The following is a 20,664-nucleotide window of genomic DNA, read 5'->3' on the forward strand; positions in this document are numbered from 1 at the left end:
ATTATAGGTGGGTACCAGCCCCACACTAGCCCTCCTGTAGACTGAGCGGGCTTCTGCCCAGCGTGGAGTGTTTCAGGACTGTAAGGTGGTAAAGGCGTTAGCTGCAAGTTCTAGGTTCCAGCATTCACACAAAATTGTTTCTATCACATTCCACTAGTCAAAGCAACTCAGGAGGCCAGCCCAGATGCACAGGGTGGAAAATGAGACTGATTTTATTGAGGTGTAGAGCAGCAACATTATATTGCAAGCGGGTGTGAACTGTGGAGGCAGGATGCATCTGGGGCCACTAGAATGGCCTAGCAAGGTAGCTCTATACATCTCGGCGATAACACTCACCTGTGTTCATCCTCCCCCTTACAGTGTGTGAGAACCTACTGAGTACTTCTGTAGAAGACTTGCTTCTGTGCTTATCTTACAAAAGAGAAAGGACTAATATGATCTATGGAAAAAAATTTAGCAATACTGTCAAAACAAAGGAAAGAAAATAGCACTCACCTATAATCCCAGCACCTCAAAATATTCATCATTGGTATTTAGATATTTATATCCATCCAAACTGTATTCTAAAATATTGGTAACAATGTGTAGTCTACAAAACTGCATATTATTGATTACTTTTCTTTTGAGACAGGGTATTCCTATGTAGTTCAGGCTGGCCTTGAACTTGCTGTGATCCTCCTGCCTCAGTCTCCCAAATTCTGGGATTACAGGTATGTGTTATCATGTCAGGTATTGCTTACTTTCTTGACAGGCACTGTGTTGTATCCTTTGCATAGATTGTTTCACTTAATACTCACTGCACCCTACAGAATAGATGCTATGATTATTTTTATAGATGAAATTGATGCTTAGAGACCTTAAAAATACATATATACTGTTTTGTAACTTCTTTTTCCATGTAACATCATGCACATTTCCTCACTTGATTGCTTTTGAACAGGCTGAATCAAAATAAAAAAGCAACAATGACTTTACAACATTTGGAACTCTGATTTCTGGCCAAATTTGCTTCTTGAGACTGTCAGGTGATTGCAGATTAGAACAAAATAATGATGCATGCCCTTCACTGCAAAGTACTAGCTTTGACATTTTAATCCTTTATAAGAGCTTCAAGGCTTGATTTTGGCAAAGTTGCTTGGTAGAGAATATCTCATCTGATTTTTTTTAATGTTATGACACATTTCCTAAAAGCCCAGCAGCACGAGTACAAAGTTGGAGCCCGTCCATCTCCAGGGAGCCAGAGTGGGAATAACAGGCATCAAGGACCACAGTGAAACCAGAAGTGTGTGGTGTATCTGCTTCCATACCATACACAATTCTAATTTCTATCTCCTCAGTAAACGAACATATTCTTCCAGGGACACAGCCTTACATTTCTATCTTTAATCTCTAAATGTGGCATGTTCTAAGACAAAAACTTGCAAAGGTATATGGTAGGTAAAGGGGGCAGGGCAGCTTGAAATGTTTAGGAAGAGAAATGTAGCAAGGTCCTTTTTGGACATGAAATCGTAGACTAGTAACATGGAAGGATATGAAAATATCAAATGTAATATGAGAAGCAACATTAAGGGTTCAAATTATATGCTTTACAATTACTTTGTAAGTGCAGTGCTTGTTTGTTCTTGCTTATGACTCACCTCAATTTCTAGCTGTCAGAAATGAAAGATTCAGCAGGCTTTGCTGGAAAGATTTTTAGAAATAAAACCCTTTAATCTCTTTATTGAAATAGTGTTCCCAGTTCTCATTTCCAGCCAGCTGCATATTAAGAAAGATAAACTTATGAACAGAGCACTTTACTAATAAAAAGGAAATATTTGTATAGGCCTGATGTTACTTTTTACGTAATATCATTGTGTTTTCCATTTATGAAGAAATACACAAGAAGAATGAGCCAATTAGACTGAGCTCTTCTGTGTCATTGTGCATGTGTGGGTGGCTACATAGCTCTGTAAAAAGCCTGCGGATGTTTACCTCTGGGAAAGAAATCTTAACTCCTAAATTTCTCTTTTGTAATAAAATCATACCCAATCAAAGAGAGGTTATATGCTATTAAATTAACCAAACCAGAAGTGAATTGGTAAATAAGTTGTTTTTTGTATGCCAGTTATGGTGGATTAGAGATGGCTGTCTAGAATAATGAGTTGAAATGGATTCCAAGATTAGAAACAGGGTCCTGAGATAAGATAGCGATTTTTGCCACTGACAGACAACAGAGGGACCAGCAGCAGGCCTACCTCAAGATTTCTGCCCTGCTGAGGCAGAAAAAAGTACCACTGTACTCTCTATGAAACGTCTGCTTAATACTTTTTCATCACACTCATCCAGCATGTACTTATCAAACACTAACTATGCTCCAGAAATGTTCTAGGCGTTGTTTCCCAGCTGTAAACAAATACCCACAAACACACATTAACTGACATTTGAATGTGTGATATCTCATTTAAGCCTCATAAGGGTCTAGCAAAATATTACAGAAACAGGTGGTGATATATAAGTATTATAGTTTAAGAGAGGGAAGCATAAAACAAAGGTTAAATATACTTTCTTACCTTAAATATATTCATCAGGTTTATAGGACAAAATAAGCCAATCAACCACTGAGCAAGCAAAATACTTAGAAGCATGCTCACTTGATGCTTTTTAAATATTTTAACATACTTCAAGAGCGTTTTAATTACAACCAAGAATAAGATTTGCTACTTCCATTCAGTACTGTACAAGAAAAATAAAAGAGTTGGAGAGCAATAATCAAAGCCGTTCTTAGCATATGTGCTGCCAAAGTGAGCACAAAGCCGTTCTTAAAGAATATAGATTGTCTACAAATTCCAAGGCTCCCATAGACACAAGTCATCTGATGGTGCAATTAGATTTCTAGGTACAAAATCAACACATGGAATCCATAGTATTCCTACATATCATTAATATTAACTACAAAATGTAACAGTAAGAAAATCCTATTCTCAACCATAATAATAGCAACAGAATATAAACTGAAATTCATAACAAGTCGAACATAAAGTTCATATTTAGATACCAAGAAAAGGTGAATGATAGGTACCATAATGTAGATCAAGATGGAGGAATACTCATGCCACCAGATGCTAAGACTTACAGCAATTAAGACAGACTATTAGAGATAGTGTGTTAGAGAAACTGCAGGCAGACCCCTACATGAATAGAAACTTCAAACTGGCTATCCACATGCAAAAGATTGAATCTAAACCTATATCTCTCACCATGTATTAAAGTAAAATCAAAATGGATCAAAGAATTAAGTGTTAATACAGAAATACTTGTTCTGCTGGAAGATAGAATAAGTAAAACTCTTGAGGTCATAGGCATAGTCAAGAACTTCCTGAACAGAACCCTGGTTGCATAAGAAATAGTACCAGGAGTCAACAAATGAGATCATATCAGATTAAAAGTCTTCTACATTGCAAAGGAAACAACCAACAGAGTGAAAAGAAGACCTACACAGTGGAAAAGAATTGCCAGCTAGTCCTCAGAGGACTAATACCTAGAATATATGAAGAACTAAAAAAAATTAGATTCCCCCTCAAAATAAAAGACCCAATCAAAAATGGGCAAGTGAGATGAATACACAGTTCACAGAAGTGTAAATGGCCGGTAAACACATGAAGAAATGCTCAACACTGCTAGCCATTAGAGAAATTCAACTTAAAACAACACTGGGATTTTATCTTGCCCCAGAAAGAAACTCTATAATCAAGAAATCAAATAACAAATCCTGGTAGGGTTGGGGGGAAAAGGGACCTTTCTGCATTAGTGGGGATGTAAACTAGTACCACCACTATGGAAATCAGTATGGCAATTCCTCAAAAAACTAAAAATAGAAATTCCTATTGACCCAGCTATTCCCCTTCCAGGTACCTTCCCAAAAGAGTTAAAACCATGATATCACAGTGATATATGCACACCCATGTTTACAGCAGCACAATTCATAATAGCTAAATCTTGGAAGCAGTGTATATGTCCATCAATAAATGAATGGATAACGAAAATGTGTATTTACACACAATGGGGTGCTATTCTGCCATAAAGAAAGAAAAGTTTGAATCACTTGTCGGAAAATGGATGCACCTTAAGTCTATTTTATTGACTGAAGTAACTCAGATGCACAATTTAAATGTCATGTTTCTCTTATATGAGAAATTCAAAATATAAATAAAGAGCAAAATAAAAGAGATAATGGGAAGCAGGGAGATACACCTTTTTCAAATGGGAAGGGAATTAAGAGATGGAGGGGAGAAGGGAAGGAAAGGGAATTTATGAAGGAATTAAGAGGTGATCTGGCACTGGGGATTTAGCTCAGTGGCGCAGCACCTGCCTGGCAAGAGCGAGGTCGTGAGTTCGGTTCCCAATACCAGAAAAAATGAAAAAGAAAAAAAAAAAGATGTGTTCTGTATATGTACCAACTCCATGCAAGCAATGTAAGCATTATGTAGTGCAAAAATGTACGAATAAAAAATAAACATTATATTATCATCAATGAAAAAAATGGACTAGTACCAATTTTTCTTTGGAAAATTGAATATTTTTAGTGAAAAATAATATTCTTACAAGACACACAAATACATACACGCACACACAGGTATAGACTTAGGAATGAAAGAGCAGATCTTTAAAACTTTCTAAAGGAAGTACAAGAAAATATCTCTATGATCTTGATATGGGAAAGAATTCTTATACAAAGTATAAGAACAACATTGATGAATTTAAATTTCTAGGATTTAGCTCAGCGGCAAAGCGCCTGCCTGGCAAGCGCAAGGTCATGAGTTCAGTTCCCGGTACCGGAGAAAAACCAAAAAAAAAAAAAAAAATTTCTATACAGCAAAGATACTTAAACAAAGTAAAAAAGATATGCTACAATATGCAATATAACAACCATTGTTGAATCCATATCACCTTGTTTTTTGAAATCCTGCATAATTTCTAATTTTTTTTATTATTTTGTATTTTCTTTAAAATGAAAAAAAATGATATGCTGCAGATTTGGAGAAAGTACGGTGAGTATAAGTGATTTTTTTAAAAAGATCGGTTTCTAGGATATATAAAGTGTGCCTACAAAATGTTTGAATAGGGCTAGGGTGAAGCTCTTTGGTACAATGTGTGCTTAGTAGACAGAAGCTCAATCATCAGCATCAGAAAAAGCAAACAAAAAGTAAATACTAGGATAACAAAGCCCTACCACCACCATGGACAAAGAATACAAAAATAGGCTGCTACAGTTTATATCCAGAGGTTCCCTGAACCCCATGCACTCATAGGCAGGGCTTTTGAAAGATGATTGGATTAGGAGGGTGTTAGGGCTGACTTGCTGTTAGGAGGTAGGGCCTGGACGGAAAAGGTAGGACGCAGTGGGTGTGACCAGGAAGGGTCTGTCTTCCTTCCCGGCTCCACCACTGATTCTCTCTGCTTCCTGTCTGCCATGACACGAGCAGCCGTTCCTCTGCCAGGCCCCTGTGTCATGCTGTCCTGCTTAGCAGCCAGCTGACTGTGGACTGAAACTTGAGTCAGAATGAAGCTCTCCTCCTAAGTTGTAGGCGTCGGGTACTGTGTCTCAAGGATGAGAAAATGAACAAGACACAGGCACTCACAGAAGAGCCCAAATGACAGAGGTGCATTTGAAATGATCCGTGGCATCACTCATAATCAACAAAGTACAAATTGAAACTGTGATCAGACTGGCAGGGGTGTTTTAAAAGCTCACAACACCCAGTGCTGACCTAGTCGTTCACAGATACAAACCGATGGGAACTCCAGTATCTTCACCTACCGCCATTTAAAAGTATGGTTTCCAAGATCTCTGCAGCAGAGAAAGAGAACTCAGTCATTCTTCTGTTCTCACCTTGAAAACAAAATACACCACACCTGCTTACAGTCGGTGGGTGGGACTTGGGTCGTGGTACCAATACAACCACAGTGGAGGCTGGACGTGTGCTTCCCTGTGTGTGTGTCTGGGAAGAGGAAACTGAAAGAGGATTTAATGAATACATGGTATTCTCTCTGCCATATTTAACAAAATATTAAAATTTTATAAAGCTGATAGGTGGGTAGATACTAATTTTATTACTCTTCATATTACACTATACATTTAAAATCTTCACAATTTTTCTAAAAGGGGGGATGACAATAGATAAATGAGATACCCTGGGTTGCAGATCTAATAAATGAGAAATCAAACTACAACTGTTTCTATAAACTCTTTTGTCAAGAGATCCTTCTTTCAAGCATCAAATCTCATGACTGAATCCAGATTATTTATGTAAGAAATATTTATTGAATTTGTATTATGTTCCCACCCTTAGGGAGGGAGCAGTCCAATGGTAAAGGAGACAGACACATAAATAAATCATCACAATGCAATGGACCTTGAGACAAATGTACAAAGTGCTCTTGACCATTATAATCTGGTAACATAAATCTCTGGAACCTTCTTTATGATGGTCCTGATTCCCAGAGAGTTTTAAAATGTGCACTAGCAGTACATGAGGTCAATGTCATCTTCAATTACAAGAGCTGGGCTTCTGTGGAGAGTTATTTCTGGAAATGCCTGAAGTTAGACTTTGTTATGAACTCTGAGTCACGCTCAGCCTGTATGAGCTTGCTAGGGAGGAGCTGCTAAAATAATAGTCTCCTTTGACCTTGTGACTTCTCTTAAGTTGTTTGCTTTTCTGCACCAAAGCGGAGTAGAGAGGACCAAGTTCCCAATGGAAAAGACTATTAATTGCTCAACTTGTTGGTATTAAAGTCGTATGCCTATTGCCAGAACACAGAGGCAGACAGTTCTCAATATAGGGTAAATCTGTAATGGTCAGAGACTAAAAAGACCTAGCACATTTTCCAGATTGTCTTCTTTGACCAAGAACACAGTTGTTTCTGATAATTAATCTCCTAATAGTTTCCTCAGTGTCCTTTATACAAGGTATGACCGAAAAATAGGGTGATTTTTTTAAATTAATTTATTACAGTAAAAGACACACTGACATCAACCCCCTCAAAACACTCTCTCTTGCTTTGAACGCATTGAACCCATCATTCTGGCCACATTTTGAAGCAGTTCTGAAAGTCTTCTTTTGTGAGCATCTTTAGTTGTGCTGCCAGGGCTCCCTTAACATCTTGAATCAGTTCAAAAGGTTTACTTTTCCTGGTTAGTTTGACTTTGGGGAAGAGCCAGAAGTCACAGAGTGCCAGATGCAGTGAATCAGGTGGATGAGGACACACTGCGTGTTTGTATAAGCCTGCCTTTTCGGTTGGATAGTACTTGGCAACAGCATTCACCACATTTTTAAATCATACCTCATAAAGACATTCTGGTGGGTTCCATGATCTAGCTCATTCATTCATCCAGCAAAAGTTTTTGAGTTTGGAAGACAGTGATCAGTAAAACATACGCAGTCCTGTGACCTCATGAGCTTATATTCAAGTTGGGGAAGTAGACATTAAGTATACCGATAATATCTTGTGCATGGATAAATGTCTTGAAGAAGGATAAAGTGTATTGTGAAGGCAATCACACAATACTAAGGATTTGAATTTAGAATGGAAGGATTAGGGGCTACCAGTCTTGGATTAGGGAAGTTGTAAAGAGAAGACTAGATGTTTGTAATCTCTTTTGGTGACTAAACTGACACAACTTGGTATTTCATAGCCATGAAGATGAAAGGAGATAGACTGTCCAGAATGTTTCCCAGGCCTGAATCCTCAATATAAATATTTTCCTTACACTTTTAGCAAATTTTCTCTCATTTGTTAAAAAAGAAATGACCTGCATGCTGCACTCGTTGTGTAGGCATTTGACACCTAGACATGAGGGTATCCTTAGCTGACCAAGGAATCACTGGCACAGTAGCTGCACTGACCCTGCTGTGTTCTATGCCATTCATCTTCTTTTTGGTCTCACAGGCAGGATATGGCTATGTCCAGATGACAAGCTCCTCCTTCACTACTGCTCTGTATAATTAGTTTATGTTCTTCAAAGAGTAATTTTAAATTTCAATGTGTTGCCTTCCAGTTACATTCAAATGGACAAAAAGGATGCACAATGAAAAGTAGGTCTGTTTCCACTCTGCATCCAGACTTTGCTTTTCTTAAAGTCTACATCATTATGCCTTCCTCAAGTGTCCTTCAAAGAGATAATTTTTGCATGTGCAAACAACTGTTTTGGAAGTAAGTGGAAGGGTGCTCTGCACAGTGTTCCATACATTACATTTTTATGTACCCGGAAGATCTTTTCACATCATCTTTTTAATGACAGCATACAACTTAATTTAATCAATGTAATTTATTTATCAGGCCCTTTATTGATGGGCGTTCATGTTGTTTCTGACTCTAAGCCATTACAAATAGTACTGCATTAAGTAATCTCTAATAATTCATTTACACACAGGAAAGTAACACTGCAGAAACATGTCTAGATGTGAAAGGCAGAACCACAAGGTATGTACATTTGTAATTTTGATATCTCTTGCCATTATTTTATTTTATTTCATTTGATTTTTAGACAGGCTCTCACTATGTAGCACAGGCTGGCCTTGAACTCATGGCAGTCTTCCTGCCTCAGCCTCCTGTGTGCTGAGATTACAGGTGGTGTGCCACCATGCCTAGCTATTATATTTTAATTTTTATCTGGCCATAATTTAAAAGTGTACTCCAACTTACACTTCCACGTGGGATGTGTTAGTGTTCCTGCTTTCCCACACCCTCACCCACACATTATGTAACCAAACTCTTTGATCTATGCCAATCTGTGAAGTGCAAATATTACTGAATAATTCTAGTTTACATTCCTCTTACATCAAGATTGAACACCTTCTCCTGTAGACACAACAGCCCCAATATTTTACCTATTCTCTGAACTTTTATGTCTGCTACTTTCTAGGAAAAACCCTTCAACATTCAAATTAATAAAAAGCCTTCTTTGATCACCTATAACTAAAGACAGATCATCAAATCTGGCTGTATTATTTTTTGAATGTGAAGAAACAAATACTAATTTTGATGGGGTCACTAATTTACAGATATTAAATTCATGGGATATAATTCATTACTGAAGTAAACTAAAATTTATCCTCTTCTTTCAAAGGAACAAGTTTTCCATCCGTGCAACAATACAGATGAATATTAAATGCATATTTCCGAGTAAAAGAAGCCAGAATGATAAGCCTGGAGAAATCTACTTTCTAGAAAAGGCAGAAGTTATAGAGACAGAAAACAGATCAGCCAGTTATTGCTGAGAGTTTGGGGAAAGGAAAGCATTCACTCTGTGACGCACGGGGGATTTTGAGGACCTTGAAAGGATTTTGTATGCTACTGTAGTGCTGGTGAGGTGACTCTGTCCATTGTCAAAACCCATAGAACTTTGCTGAAGAGTGAACCTTAATGTATGCAAATTTTTAAACAATCAACTGGGATGGGTGAGGGATCCCAGAATGGAAAACCGACAGTGACAAAAGAAATGAAGTATATCACAGATTTATATCTTAACCTCACTGAAAAGGATGGGGAATATATTTGGAAATGACTGGAAACTAAGACTGAAGACAAAAGTTAACTGTATCTAGCACTATACTCTAGTTGGTGAGAGTGCTGGTCAGGGTACAAGTCTACCATTCTGAAACCACTGCACGCATGTGCTGGGATTGAACGAATGTCAATGGCTGGCAGATGGTGGGAGCCAGGTTTCTCCCTGCGGAGAGGAAAGCTCCAGGTGAGCAAGGAGAGGGAAGCTTGAATGAAGTATGTGGTTCTGGGTTAGAATCGGAGACAAATATGAACTCATATTTAGCATAGCATATGTATGAACAGATACATATGGAAATGATTGTAAATAAGTGTATATACACAGGATAGTACATATACAGATATTTCTTAGCCCTATCCATTCAGGTGGCCTAGAAGTGACAACATCGCAGTATGAACAAACACACCTAGTGACCAGATTTTTGTTTCTAACACCAATCTCCAGTAAAAGGAACCAGGACTCCTGGGAGGAAAGGCTGATTCCAGGACTGGGCCAAAGAATATACAAGATGAGCTGAGAACATCTTGCAGTTCCAGAAGGTAAGGAAGTGTTCAAAACTTAAAATGATGGGAGCATAACAAAGGACCTAGAAGCCAAGTGAAAAAAATCCCAATGGCCAAACCTGGAAAAACTGGGCAAAAAAGAAAGGATTGAGTTATAACCCAAAGTATAAAATAAATAACCACAAGTCCACAGTAATATAAATAAATGATTGAATAAATAAATGGACAAGAAGAGACACAACTCCTATAAACTCTAAATAATTGATGTATAGATAACTTCCCATCAAGGAAGTTTAGTGGAACTCCTTGCTCCTAGGATGAGCTGTGCTTGGTAGCTTGCTTCCAAAGAGTATAACATGGAAAGGACATGAAAAGTAACTAGTGACCCTGGCAAATGCTGTCTTCTTAAGTGATCAACTTTCAGCAGTAGTAGGGCATGTTAAGAGCATGTACCCTTAGTAGGATGTGGCTGAGGAGCACCTTTGATTTCTAGAGTGTTCTCCCCAACTTATAACACTAGGCTAACCCTAAGAAACAGCAGAGGAATCCACATGGAAGGGCATTCTACAGCACACCTGCCAGTACTCCTCAAACTATCAAGGTCATTTGGAACAAGGAAAGTCATAGAAACTCCTAGCCCAGAGGAGCCTCAGGGGACATTAGAACTAAATATAACATGGTCTTCTGAATGAGATACTAAAGTAGAAAAAGTGTGATAGTAAAGATGATACAGGTATGGAGCTCAGTTACTAAAAATGTATATTGTTTCATTGGTTGCAGCAAACGAAGCATGTTAGAATAGTAGGGGAAACTATGTGCAGGACCTGTAGCAACTCTCCCAATCAACTTTACAAGATTGAGGGGGTGGGTAAAGTTGATTAAAAATTATGCCTTCTGAACTATATGGAATAAGAGTGGTGATAGTGGACATTGTCTTGTTCCTGATTTTAGAGTGAAAGCTTTCAGTTTTTGTCTATTTAGTGTGATTAGCTGTTGGTTTGCCATAGATGGCTTTTATCAGATTGAGGTAAAGACCATCTATTCTAATGTTCTGTAGGGTTTTTTTTTTTATCATGAATAAGTGTTGGACTTTGTCAAACTTTTTCTGCATATATGGAGATGATCATGTGATTTTTGTCATTGGCTCTGTTGATACGGTGTATTACATTTATTGTTCAACATTTGCATATGTTGAACTATCCTTGCATTCCTGGGATGAATCCTACTTGGTCATTGTATATAATCTTCTTGATAATTTGCTGCATTCTGTTTGCTGGTATCTTATTGAAGAGTTCTGCATCTATCTTCATTAGGGAGATTGGCCTGTAGCTCTCTTTTTTGGTTGGGTCTTTCTCTGGTTTTGGAAACAGGGTAATACTTGCCTCCAGGAATGAGTTAGGGAGTATTGCTTCCCTTTCAATTTCATTAAAGAGTTTGAGGAGTATTGGCATTAAAACTTCTCTAAATTTCTAGTAGAAGTTAGCCATGAATCCATCAGAACCTAGACTTTTCTTTGCTGGTAAGTCTTTAATTACATTTTCAGTTTCATTAATTGATATTGGGTTATTCAGAATTTCTATATCTTCTTGATTCAACTGTGGTAATTCACACATATGTAGGAATCTATCCATTTCTTCTGCATTTTCCATCTTATTAGAATAAAGATTCTCAAATAGGTATTAGTGATCTTCTCAGTTTCCACAGGATCCATTGTGATTTCACCCTTTTCATTCCTAATTGCTTGAATGTGAGTCCTTTCTTTCCTCTTTTTGATAATGTTGACTGGAAGTTTATCAATTTTATTTAATCTTTCAAAGAACCAACTCTTCAATTCATTGATTCTTTGTATTGTTTTCCTAATCTGAATTACATTAATTTCTGCTCTGATCTTTATAATTTCCTCTCTCATACAAGCTTTGGGTTTGATTTGTTCTTTTTCTAGGAGTTTTAGGTTCAACATTAAGTTGTTTATTTGATCTCATTCTGTTTTCCTGATGTGAGAATTTACCACTATAAATTTCCCTCATGTGACTACTTTCATTGTGTCTCATAAGTTCCTGTATGTTGTATCTACATTTTTGTTTAATTGTAGATATTGTTTAATTTCTTCTTCAGTTTCCTCTGTGACCCACTGGTTTTTCAGGAGAGTGTTGTTTAATTTCTATGTGTTTATGCAGTTTTGTGGTTTCTTTTGCCATTGATTTTCAATTTCACTGCATTATGGTCAGATAAGATTTATGGGATAATTTTAATTTCTTTGCATTTACTTAGGCATGTTCTATAGGGTAACATGTGGTCTATTTTGGAGAACATCCCACATGCAGCTGAGAAGAATGTGTATTCTGATGTTGTGGGGTGGAACACCATGTAGACATCTACAAAGGCCATTTGTTCACAGGTTTATATTAATTCTTATATTTCTTTGTTGATTTTTTTGTCTAGTTGATCTATCTAATTGTTACAGTGGAATATTAAGGTCCCTCATTACAATTGTGTTTGTGCTTATTTGATTTTTCATGTCCATTGATATTTGTTTTACATAGTTGGGTGGACCAGTGTTTGGTGCATATATATTTATGATTGTTATCTCTTCTTCTTGGAGTCTTCCCTTAACAAGTATGTAGTGACTCTTTTTGTCTCTTTTGATCAGTCTTGGTTTGAAGTTCACATTATTTGCAAATAGAATAGCTACTCTGCTTTTTTTCTGGGATCCTTCCACATATAGTATTGTTTTCCATCTTTTGACTTTCAGTCTATGAATTTTTTTTGAGTTAAATGTATTTCTTGAAACAGCATATTGTTAGATCTTACTTCTTGATCCATTCTGCAAGTCTGTTTCTTTTGATTTGAGACCATTTACATTGATGGTTATAGGTGATATGTACTGGCTTATTTTCTTCATATTATTTCCTATTGTTGGTTCCTTGCCTTTCCTCTCTGTTTAACTGTTTGCTCTGCCTGTTGGCTTCTTTCTATTGGTATTCTTGTAGTTGTGTTCTTCATTTTTTCTAATATATGCTTCAGAGAATTCTGGAGAGCTGGTTTCATGGTCAGGAATTTCCTCAGGTGCTCTTTGTCATGGAAGTATCTTATTATTCCATAAATTTTGAAAAATAGCTTTGTGGGGTACATCAGTGTGGGTTGAAGTTTGTTTTCTTTTAGGGTTGAAATACCTCACTCCAAGCTCCCCATGACTTGAGGGTTTGTGTTGAGAAGTCTACTGTGATTTTGATGGACTTTTCTTTATAGGTGATCTGTTTCTTTTCTCCAACTGCTTTTCATATTTTGTTCTTGTGCTGAATTTCTGGAATCTTCATTATTATATGCCTTGGGTATAGATTTATTTTGGTCATGGCTGTTTGGAGTTCTATGTGCTTCATTTATTTATACATGAAATTCTTTATCCATGCCTGAGAAGTTTTGTGTTATTGTATCTGTGAAGTTTTTTTATGGCATTTGTGCAGTCTCCAGCTTTCTCATTGACCCCAATCAATCTTATGTCATCATTCTTTTCTTCATCTTGCAACTGTTGGATTGATTTTTCATGGTCTCTTGCTATTTTTAAGATATCTTTCTTTTCATAATCACTGCCTGCAATTCTATCTTCAAATTCTGATATTCTATCATTACTTTCATCTAATCTGTTGTGTATACTTTTGATGGAGATTTTAACCTCTTGGATTTCTGTTGCATAGATTCCATTTCTTTCCTCTGTTGTGCATTTGTGGTTTCTGTCATTTTCCCAAATGCTTCATTTTTTCTGTGTCTAGTCTAATATCTTTCATTTTGAGCATCATTTCTTTTTGTACCTGAGAGATAATTTTATAGCTTTTTCCACTTGTTTTTTCACTTCTGTTGCTATCATTTCAGAAAGTTCCAGTGGTTACTTCCAATTTCCTCTATCTCATTGTGCTCCAGGCTTGTTCTGGGTAGTCTGGGGGTCTGGGGTTGCATTTTCCTTCTGCATCCTGTCATTTTCTATTTTCTCTTTTTTATTTTATTTTGTTGTCTCTGTTGGTTCTTGCCGATTTCTTATGGTAGGTAGCCTTGTCATTAGAATAGAGGTTTCCCTAGGAGATGTTTGTTCTTCATGGATGTCTTCTAGACATAGGTGCTTTTTATGTCTATCCCAAGAACCTACCTTCCCAATTTGTTAAGGATGGAAAGTTGCTATTTGGCTCAGCATTCAGTCCTTTGATACTGAACTATAGTAGTTTGTATGACCCCATACAATCCCAGTGTTATCATACAAGGGAGAAAATCTGATTATAACATGTATGACATCCTGGCTAAAGTAGTACAGTTAACAAGAATAGTAGTATCTAGTAAAGCTTTGTTACTGAAAACTATAGTAACTTTTAACCTGATACCTTTAACCACAGAAGCAGATTCTAATGTCATATAACAAAACCCAAACTATAGCAGATTCTTACTTGCAGTGATTTTCCCCTTAGTGGAGTTCTTTTACTTGTTGTGGGGGGCAGTTAAGATGGGTAGAGGGAAGCTAAAGTGAAGAATGAAGTCTAATATAGTAGAATCAAGGCTGGAGGTCAAAGGATGATCACCCAACTTTTGCAAAACTGGAGGACACAGGATGGAAAGAATGAAAGAGGAAGCAAAGAAGTATTGAAGTGAATCAGAAAGGGAAGAGACAATGTTTACTCACATGAAAGTGTATAAACTGAAGAGGTAGTTGAAGAAAGAGAACAAGGGGATCAGTAGAAGAAAACATAGAAGAAATGTAAGACACCTAAACAGTAAAAAAAAAAAAAAGGAAGAAAGAGAGAAAGTAAGAACCCCAAAACAAAAATAACCACAAAATACAAAGTGAAACAAGACCAAAACCAACCAGACAGGAAAAGGATAGCCAATCAGGCAAATATGGGAGAATAGAAGTAGTAAAATTCCTCTGGTGTTCATAGTTCTGTGGTAGTGTCCAAGATAGATCCCAGAAGTGTGCTGTGTACTCCAGCCACGTTTGCCATGGGATTTATGCTGGGTATGAAGCCCATCTTGGCCTCTGGATGTGGGGGCTGGGGCTGGTCATCTGTTGGTGGAGTTCTCCAAAACCCTTTGATATAGAATGGCAGACGTGTCTGCGTCTACTATTTGTGTGTGTGAAAGCTCAACGCTGGTTCACCTAACTTACCAACTGCTGGCTCCTCGTTTGTGCTTCAGGCTTTTCTACCCTGCTGGTCTCACCTGGGCCTGCATGTGTACCTGCACTGAGGCCTGGTCTCACTAGTTGTTCACCCCAGCATGTGTGCACCTGCACCAGAGCCCCACCTGGCCTGGTCTCAATGAGTTGCTACGCCTGTCACAGGAGTGGCACCTCTAATAAATCCTTCTTGTGCCTCTTAAAAAAAACTGCTGAAGTCCTCAAGAGAAGTTCATGTGCTTCAGAAACTGTTCTGTGCATCTGTCCTTGAGAGATGGTTTTATATCTGGATCTCAGGCATAGTCCCATTCTGCACTAGGTAGGAAACATGGGTGAAAACTTCTGTAGTACGCTTATATTTTCTATTTAAATTGTTTGAGGACACCTATAAAGAGCATTACCACTTTGTTGCCATTTACAAGTCATCTTTCCATTTTTAACAATTACCCATCTTCCTAATTTGTATGATGACAAATTAGATACTCAATCTTGTAGTTGTCTGAGGCCGGCCTGCCCAGTCTATCTTTGTTCAATTTTGCTAGCTATTTTAACATTTCTAGGGGTGCTTAAATTCTCCAGGGCCTTGGGCTTTATGTTAACATGTTAAAGTCTCTACTTCACAGTAGGTGGATTTGAGTGTAAAAACTCCAGTGCTTCAATAAAGCCATCATAAATTGAGTATCATACACCCAAAATGCATTTTGTACATCTAACCTACCAAACACAGTCGTTGAGCAACACAGCATACATTAGAGGATCAACCATTCACCTTCAAGATTGCATAGAACTGTCACAGTGCAAGATTAAATCATACTATAGATCACTAGCTTAGAAAACAATCAAATTTCAAAGTACAAGCCAAGCGTGTTGGTGCACACCTATAATCCCAACACTTGGGAGGCTGAGGCAGGAGGATCACTGCAAGTTCCAGGCCAGCCTGGGCTACATAGTAAGCTCAAAGCCAGCCTGAACTACACAGGAAGACCCTGTCTTAAAAAAAAAAAAACAAACTTAAAAAAAATTCAAAGTACAGTTTTCCTGCTCTTATTATCGTAAAGTCAAAAACTGTAAGTCCAACCATCCCAAATCTGATCCTCTCTAGGTTCTGCAACTCCTTGAAGGCACAGTCTCTTTTCTCCTTTGGCTGGCCCATCACTTACGTTGCAACTTAACCCTGATTACTGGTTTAAGGGAAGAGAGTGGTGGGGAGTTAGGGTCTTATAGAAGGAAATGATTTCTCCAAGGCAAAACATCTCTGTATTGACTTCAAAAATGGGATATACAAACCTTTAACCAATTCAGACAGTGGGCCTTCCCACCAGCCCTTAGGGGTCAGAGGAAATCTAGAGGGCAAGAGTGTGGTGCATTCCCAGTTCTCATCTTGTGTCGCAGGCTCTCCTTCCTTCGCAGGTAGGACTGTGACTTGGACCTAGCCCACTCACTAGGACTGAGAATTTTTTCACTGGAGCACTCCTACTTTGTAATTTAAGTTCTGGGTCCAGGGAGTCTGGATTTAGGTTGCCATTGAGAGCTTCTGGCTTTTACATTTAGCCTTATCTTGGAGATTCACCATGGTCTCTGGCAATGGAGCAGTAATAGTGACTTCATTCCACTGTAGATAAACTACTATTTCCTTGAACAGGAAAATCAGGGATAAAAATGAAGCGGTCTCAAGCACACCAGAATGTCTGGTCACTTTAAAAGCATTGGCCTTAAAATACTAAAGTATATGACAGTTTTGCCAACTATAATTTCTCGATAACAATGATTGTAGTCAGTAAACTGTATGTCAGTAGATGAGATTCTAGGGCCCTGGATGAATATTAAGGAGTACCCTCACCCCCTCAAATTACTAGAAAACCTGTGACTGTATTTGACTTATAATATTCAGTGGGTCACTGAACAGGAATATTAACATTTCTTAGATCAGGTCCCTGACATAGAAACAGAATAGAAACACGGGGACAGTGGTTTGCAGAAACCACTCTCTCAAAAAATATATAGGAGCCTCCTTAGGTCTTCTAGCTAGTCCTGACTAGAAGGAGTTAAAAACAAACTTTACTGGAGACATTCTCCTGGGAAGCGAGCCAAAGACAGGGGTAGAAAAAGAAAAAACAACAAAAACAAAATAAAAAAGATAAAGAAATGTACCAAATGGCCTTGGGGCTTGCACCAAGAGACCAGAAAAACAGCTGACAGGCAGGACACAGAAGGAAAGCCGGCTGCATAAACAATGACCCCACCCAACAAAATATAGGGGAAGCAAGGGAGGGCTGACTAACTTTGAGGCAGTGCGTACTCACACCTATGCTCTGACATATGCATACCTATACATGCATAGTCACTCTAGAGTCACTGTGTTATTCACTCTAGGGTCATTACAGAGTACAACAGATATCCAAATGCCCTCTTACTAACCCTCAGCTAACCAAGGCACCCCTTTGCCCACTAGCTACCCACACCAAAGATAAGGCCTTACAAGGGAGGACAAGGACAAGTAAACAAACAGACGGAAAGAAGCTGCACACAGACCACCAGAAGAAATGACATTTAGGCAGAGGTGCCTGGAAGCCCATCCAGTTATGGTGAGTTCTGGGTGGAGGGGAAAGAGTCACTCATACCCCCAATAAAAACAGCTGAGAACAAGGGCTCGGGGGTCCTCCATCTTTCTGGAGCCCTCTACCCTGATTCTTTTTTATCAGGGTAGCTGTCTTCTCGTTTCTCCCTCCTTTTCCTCTTTACAAATGAAGTGTCTTCCTTTCCTTGAGCTTTGTCCGTCTGATTTATCACTGGGGCTGAGTTACAATCCTGGTGGGCTGCTTAGACCACAGAGCAGCGGTGCTCATCTCCCAGATGCAACAGAGTTGCTCAGATAAAGCCACTACACGGAAAGAAAAGACCAAGTCGTAGACCAGGTTGGCGCTGCAGACAGCATCGGAGTGTCTGGGGCTCGCAGTGCAAGGGCAGTGTCCTCCACAGAAACATCGGTTTGGGGATTCCAGGGCAGGTGCTAGGGGTGGCCTTGCAGGGGCTGCAGGGGCTTCTGATGCACACGGCAGTAGAGGGCCCTTTGAGAAACAGTGTGGGCCTCCTCCATCTACTTCATTTTAGCCCAGTTAATTAATCAGCGTCTTTCACCCATCGTGATTTCAGTTGCTAACGAGTTGACTGGTAAAGGAGAGAACATCCCATTATCATTGCATTTCAGATAAGTAACAAATAACTTCTACATACATACATGTCTCATGGGAATACAAAATAATAATAGCACAAATACATAATGTCAGGGTAATGTTATAATAAAACGTTATAGTAGTATCATGAACTATAAAACAAGACTTTGCAGTCCATACGGGACTGCGAAATGATAGTGGGCCCGCAAGAGTACACCACCTAGCGATGTCGTAGCTGTCTTGGTTTGCATGAGATACACTCTGGTGCTCCCATGAAGAAGAAACTGCCTGATGATGCACTTCCCAGAGTAACCCTGTTGAAAGGCACTGCATACACATAATATTGGCATACATTCTATGATAAAGTTAAATAGATACTGTCATACGATAATTAATTAATTGTATAACTGAATAATAAAAAGGTATTTGTTGTTTATTTGAAGCTCAAATTTAACTGAACATCCTGCATTTTTATTTTTTCAATGGTAAAATGGCCCTTATTCCCGAAAGGAGAAGACATTAACAAGGTACAGTATTAACATTAGGTGAGGGTCTACTATGAGGCAGACAAAGAGCTAAGCATTTTATTTTTTGTTTGTTTGTTTTTTGTTTTTGTTCCAGTACCAGGAATCGAACTCACGACCTTGCACTTGCCAGGCAGGCGCTGTGCCACTGAGCTAAATCCCCAGCCCTGAGCTAAGCATTTTACATGCTTCATCTTGCTTAAATTTTACAAAATCCCAGGTAATCTCTATTTCGTGTTTATAGTAGATGTCATATTTCGGGTTTTTTGCAAGGAGAAACAATATAATACAGGACACATATTTTATAAGATTATTTATAATAGTCACCCAAAGAATCATATACAGAGTGCAGAAAATCTGTGCACACACTAAAGGACCAAAGAATCCAGCTGAGGACCTGGATCCCACAGCAATGTCCCGCATGAGTCCAGCTGAAGACCTAGAGCCCATAACAGTATCTCATGCAGGCCTGTTCCACAGATCTGCGCTGGGAAGGCCCAAAGGTCAGTGGTATTATCTAGGGAGTCTGTACCAGCAGGATGAAGGATCTGCCCTGGAGCCAGGAAACAACACTCAAAATAAGAACCAGAGCTCTCCCGAAAATTACCCAGCCATCCTCAGCAACAGTGAGGTCCCGAGCTCCTCCAATGATGAGAAAAGCTGAGTTCCCATCAGGGAAGCCAATACAACAAGCTTCTCCAGGAGACTGAACAGTGCAACATCTGCCCCTCCGAAGCCAGGAAGCAACGCTCAAAGTGAGGACCAGAAGCCCCCTACCAAAAGTGAACCGAAACCATTACCCATGACAACAAGGTGCTGAGCTCGTCCGACAATGAGAACAGCCAAGTTCCTCAGGAAAGCCAGCATGACAAGCTCCTCCAAGAGAACCAACAGCTAATTACAGCTTTTACCAGCTCCCAACAGCCTTCTTCTTCTCCAGTTCTGCCTCTTATGCTGCTGGCAACAATCCCCAGATGGGCATCCCACACCCAGCACCACACTTTCTCAGTTCAGCTGGGTGTTACAAGTTGACCACCAGTTGTCAATCCACCACAATAAATGAAGCTCAGAGAGGTTAAGCGACTCATATAAAGCAGACTCCCTAAAAAGAAGATGAAAAATTATTCAAGCCATGTTACCTCTGATTTCAAAACCCAAACTTTTCTACAGTGAAAAAAATCCAATTTATTTCTAATTATTTCCTGGACAAGAGGTGCAATAACTTCTCTTGAGTCCTTTGTGCATATTTTGCACAAGGGACCCCTTTGTTTTGAAACCATAGATGCTTCTTGGTACCTGATCTAAATGCTTCCAGGGTTAATCTCAGCATCCTGGAATGATAGAGACGTTTGATGAGTGTTGTGTCTATGAATCAGAACATTCTGTTGAGAAAGGGGGATTGCAATCTATTGCTAGATGGATCATAATAGCGAATTCCACTGTTTTAGGCTAGGCTGTGGTTTAAACGTGTCCCCCCACATCCTGTGTTTTTTATTTGCTAAATCTGCCTGTGCAGTGATCAAGGGAATTTTCAAGCACATGAAAGTAGAAAGGAGAGTAGAAAAGACTCTCATCTAACCATCCCTCTTCTTGCCCAAATATCCCACAACTTGCTCCAGTTGTTTTTTATTTAATTGTTGTGCCTATCATTCCTTATGCTGTGAGGATATAGAAAACGTTACGTCCTTGAGTAGATTTTCACAAAGTTGGGGAACCAAATACTCCGCCATGACATAACTCGCAAAGAGTAAGTGCTGCTGGG

General features: G+C 38.8%; 1 long non-coding RNA gene across 2 annotated transcripts in view; it reads left to right on the forward strand.

Moving 5' to 3' along the window:
* Positions 1 to 20,664, forward strand: part of LOC102028544 — a 49,358-nt gene that overhangs the window by 25,806 nt on the left and 2,888 nt on the right. The window contains exons 1-6 of one of the 2 annotated variants that reach the window (XR_001231082.1): positions 676 to 710; positions 8,411 to 8,460; positions 9,107 to 9,730; positions 9,989 to 10,083; positions 17,658 to 17,790; positions 19,000 to 19,122. This is a non-coding gene — a long non-coding RNA (uncharacterized LOC102028544). Of the gene's footprint in view, positions 1 to 675; positions 711 to 8,410; positions 8,461 to 9,106; positions 9,731 to 9,988; positions 10,084 to 17,657; positions 17,791 to 18,999; positions 19,123 to 20,664 lie in introns of those variants that run through there. The other variant, XR_001231083.1, reaches the window with a different exon arrangement.

Source organism: Chinchilla lanigera, unplaced genomic scaffold, assembly GCF_000276665.1.
Source record: "Chinchilla lanigera isolate Chin_1 unplaced genomic scaffold, ChiLan1.0 scaffold00084, whole genome shotgun sequence".
NCBI lineage: Eukaryota > Metazoa > Chordata > Mammalia > Rodentia > Chinchillidae > Chinchilla > Chinchilla lanigera.